A 4,399-nucleotide genomic window follows, 5' to 3' on the forward strand; every position below is an offset into this window, starting at 1 on the left:
AATGGGGCGTTTGCAATTGTATGGGGAATATAAAAATAAAATTTAATATTTAAAAAAAAAAATTAAAAAAAAAAAAAAAAAAAAAAAAGAAAAAGAGGAGAAGGGAGGAGAAAGGGGCATGAACAGAGGTGAGAGGGCAAATGGACACTGGCATTGAGGCGAGTGCAGTGGTAAAGTGGTTCATGGACCTTGAGTGTGCAGCTGCATTTTAGTTGGAAAGACAAGCCAATACATTGTCACTCCTAGTGATCTCCACCCATTCCTTCTATCAACTTCCCTCCCACCAAAGCAGAGATGTCTGCTTTTAGGGAGTGGGGCTGAACCCAAGGAAGAGCAAAGAGCTCAGTGTTCCGAGTTTTCTGAAAGCCCATTTCAGAGAGCTGAAAGACTAATTGTTAAAACCCAAAGCTTTCATTTGCAAAATGAGAAATGTTTTGAAATAAAAGTTCAGATGGCTCAAAGGAGAAAAAGGAGTATTTTTATTTTTGTTTTGTTTTGTTAGCCAAAAGCCTTAGCAGAGGGAGGATTCAGAACAGGGTGTGGCTTGGGGCACTTCCTGAACCACAAAGACCAAAATGAGCCTTAGGGCTGATGCTGGTAGGGAGGAGAGCTCTGGCCCAAAGAAATGATCTATGAGGATCTTGGCTATGAAGCAATCTATGCAGCTTACAGGGAAGCTCCCAGTCAAATGTTCTTTCGCTGGCCTTTAAAAGAGTTCTCTGCAAGACCAGCTGCAAGGTCTGGGAACTGGTTAGAATGCAAATTCTTGAGACCCCACCCAGACATAAGGATGAGAAAAGTCTGGGTGGGAATCTGTTTGAACAGCTGTCCCACTCTCCCCCACAGCCTAAGCAATTTAAGTTTGAGATGCACTGTCTTCAGAGATCTAAGTCCCTATGTTGAGCTCCACTAAAGCTTGAAGATTCTTCCAGATATAAGCCTTAACAGCCTCTCATGCTGGAGTCTCCAACCGTGTCGTAGCAGGCCTATTTCACTTATCAAGTTGGAACCGCCATTTATCCAACAGCTACTAAAGGTCTGCTACACTTGAAACTTTAGTTCTCTCTCTGTAGTTCCCAAACCTCATACCTATGGCTTTGTGATGTGAAGTCAGAGTCCCCTGGGAATATGTTACAGAAAGCATTAGTGTGCCCTCAAAGATTCTTATTTAATTGGTCAGGTCTGGCCTGTGATCAGTCATTTTTTTTTTTTTTAATTCCCCCAGGTGATTCTAAAATGAGGCAAAATTACTGGGCCATTTTGAGTGCAGCCCACTGGGCTAAACTTTTACTCCTGAAAAACAGTCCACCAGGGTTTAGGAACATTTGCCAGCTACCATTTGCCATGTTGCAAAGTATCTTTCTGTCCATGAGGTAATCCTGTGTCCCAGCTCCTCTTGCTACACACACTGTGGTCCATCAACCAGCAGCACTGTTAGAGAGTAACCCCAAAAGGGAAATGGGATGGCTCTGGCGTGTGTCCTCACCCGAGCTCTTAAAAAAAGTCAGAACAAGATGCAAGGGCAGGCAACATAGAACAATTAATAACAAGTTATTTACAAGGGAAATGAAAGGGGGGCAGAGAGAGAGAGAGAGAGAGAGAGAGAGAGAGAGAGAGAGATTGGTCAATATATCCTACCCTAATGCTTCCTGAGCTGGGACCCTGGGTGCACACTGAGGCCAGGCAAAATCAAGCCCCCTCCAGGCCCGCATGTGTTCAGTTTTTCACCAAGCATGGCTACTTAACTCCTCCCTTATACCCAGCAATCCAGCTTTCAAGAAGTCAAGGGTCACAGCAGATACACGCATGATGGAAGTCGTAGTTCTTGGCGCTTGAGACCTCTTTGGCATGGAGGTGGGGGTGGAGTCCATTAAACAACAGTAGGTGGAGTTCATTCAGGACTCAGTGTTTCCCCCAACAGCATCATCTGGAATTTTTTTTTTTTTTTAAGAAATGCTATGTCAGGCTTCACCCCAGATCTATGAAATCAAAGCCTGAATTTTACCTAAGAACTCATATGGTTGTAGATTCACATGGTTGCTAAAGTTTGAGAAGCAATAGTCCAATTTGGTGGTTTTCAGCCAAGGCTGCATGTTAGAATCCCCAGGGAATATACTATAAAAATGCTAATGTGCTCCCAAAGATTCTTGTTTAATTGGTCTGGTTTGATCCTGGGCAACAATAATTTCTTATTCCCCCTGGGGGATTCTAAGGTAACTTGGGCTGAGACCTAGTGTCCTGGCTAAACCAACAGACTGAGAAATGTCAAGTCTCCCTTGTTGAAAATCTGCAGGTGGCTTAAAGACATAAAGGAAGAGAAGTAGATGGATGTGCCAGACACATTACAAATATTAGCACGTTTGGTTCCATGACTAGCACTAGACTATGCTAGCAGCAGACCATTCTAACCGATCATGGAAGCTGAGACTTTGAGAATCTAACTTGGACAGGCATCCAGGATTAGAAAGTGGTGCAGTCAGGATTTAAAGGTCGGAATTGAAAGCCTGTGCCTCGTTTGCTAAATACAGAAAGTGAATGATACAAAATGGGGGGGGGGAAGCAGCAGCAGCAGCAGCAGCAGCAGCAGCAGCAGCAGCAGCAGCAGCAGCATGCAATGAAACATCAGTGAAATAAGCACAGGTTCTAACACATGTACATGAGGTTCTTGCAAGTAACAAGATTTGAATTTGTTCACACTATTACCAAAAAATTGCTACACATTCTTACAAGGTAGTCAAGATCTGCATTCTCTCTCCAACTATTCTTCTCAGGTGCAGTTCTGGGGGTGCCCTAATCAGTATCCACGTGGAATATCATTTTGCAGCACCGCTCTGCAGGAAACTTAGAGGGAAAAAAAACACTGAGCAGTAAGATGCATTGCTGTCTTTGCAAGCTGGTGATGTGCCTCCTATGTCACCTTCTAGAAACCTGATTCTCAGAGCTGGGAGTCTTCCTGAGGGCCATAAGAAGGCAGCTTGGTTATCAAAAAGAACACACTCTACCTCAGACTTTCTTGGATTCCCGTGCTGTTAGCAGGCAGAATGGGGGGCACCCAGAACCCCTAAACCTGCTCATGCTAAATAGGTTCTGCCATATGCCACATACAGACAAACATACTTTTAGTACATAAAACTTTCAATAGAAGTGAAATTTAATAGAGTTAGTGTGCAGCAGAAAGAAAGAATGTAGTTAAAATAGTTTTCACATGAAACACTCCCCCCATTCTATGGATATCGCACTGCTATAATGCTAACTCTTGTACTTACAACATGACTCTGAACAAGGCACTTAACTTCCAGATGATGCCTTTTAATAGACATCTTTTGACAGATAACTCATCTATTAAAAGGAAGAAAGGGTTTTGTAAGGGTTCTGCCCATAAGCCATCTGTTGAATACACACAACTTCACTCTCTAACAAAAATTCCTTTGGGCTTCCTAAAAATGATCTATTACTAATTATATATTTATGACATACCTGACTTTATCTCCACCTACCCCATCAAGATAAGTAATTCCTATGATTTAGGGATGGGCCAGATGGTCTTGAGAGCCTTACCAATTTTCTTTGTTCTACTCTTCATAAAAGAGGCTAAAAATCCCTAGTTACTTCCCAGTCATTTCTTGAAACTAAAACATTGAGATATTTCACAAATTTTGGTCAATGGACCTGACAGGCCTGCTGGGGAAAAGACAAAGGATAGGGAAAACTTTTTAACATCAATAAAAGAAATGCAAAGAAGCAGCACCATTCTTTTTCGGTTGGATAGCTGGAACTGTAGCAGCCATGTTGTAGCCACATGGAGAGAGAGAGCCAAAGGACAATTCAATATGGTGAAAGTGGGGGCCTCCCTGGTGGTGCAGGGGTTAAAGACAGCACTTTCAAGTGATTGCCAACCACTGCAGCATGAGATCGATTCCCCAGCCAGCTAGGAAGGTGACCCACATGGCACAGCAGACCTCTCCTGTTTTGCCTGCTGCTCCCCTCTGCAGTGTATTGCAGTAGATCCACCTGTTCTGCTCCCTATTCTGTCTCTGGCGAATCCTCTCACCCTCCCACCCCTGCACCTCTGGCCTGCATCCCAGTTCTTGTATGCATAAATAAATAAATCTTTAAAAAAATATATGGTGAAAGTAGGGAGAAGGAAGAGAGATCTTTGATGACACCAGGTAGACACTGTTCCAATATGATGTAATAAGCATTCTCAGTGTTTAAGCCATGTTTTAGGTGGATGTCATGTAAACTGTAGCTATAACATCTTACCTGATACAACAGGGAAGGGGATATGAGAAGCTGCTTACCTTGACCGAAAGAATACTTTGCTATTATCAAAACAAACAAATTAGTAGAAGAAAGGAAGTAACTTTATTAACCCATCACGAGCATATATCAAAAACAA

Source organism: Talpa occidentalis, unplaced genomic scaffold, assembly GCF_014898055.3.
Source record: "Talpa occidentalis isolate TD23 unplaced genomic scaffold, MPIMG_talOcc4v2.1 talOcc4.10, whole genome shotgun sequence".
NCBI classification, from domain to species: domain Eukaryota; kingdom Metazoa; phylum Chordata; class Mammalia; order Eulipotyphla; family Talpidae; genus Talpa; species Talpa occidentalis.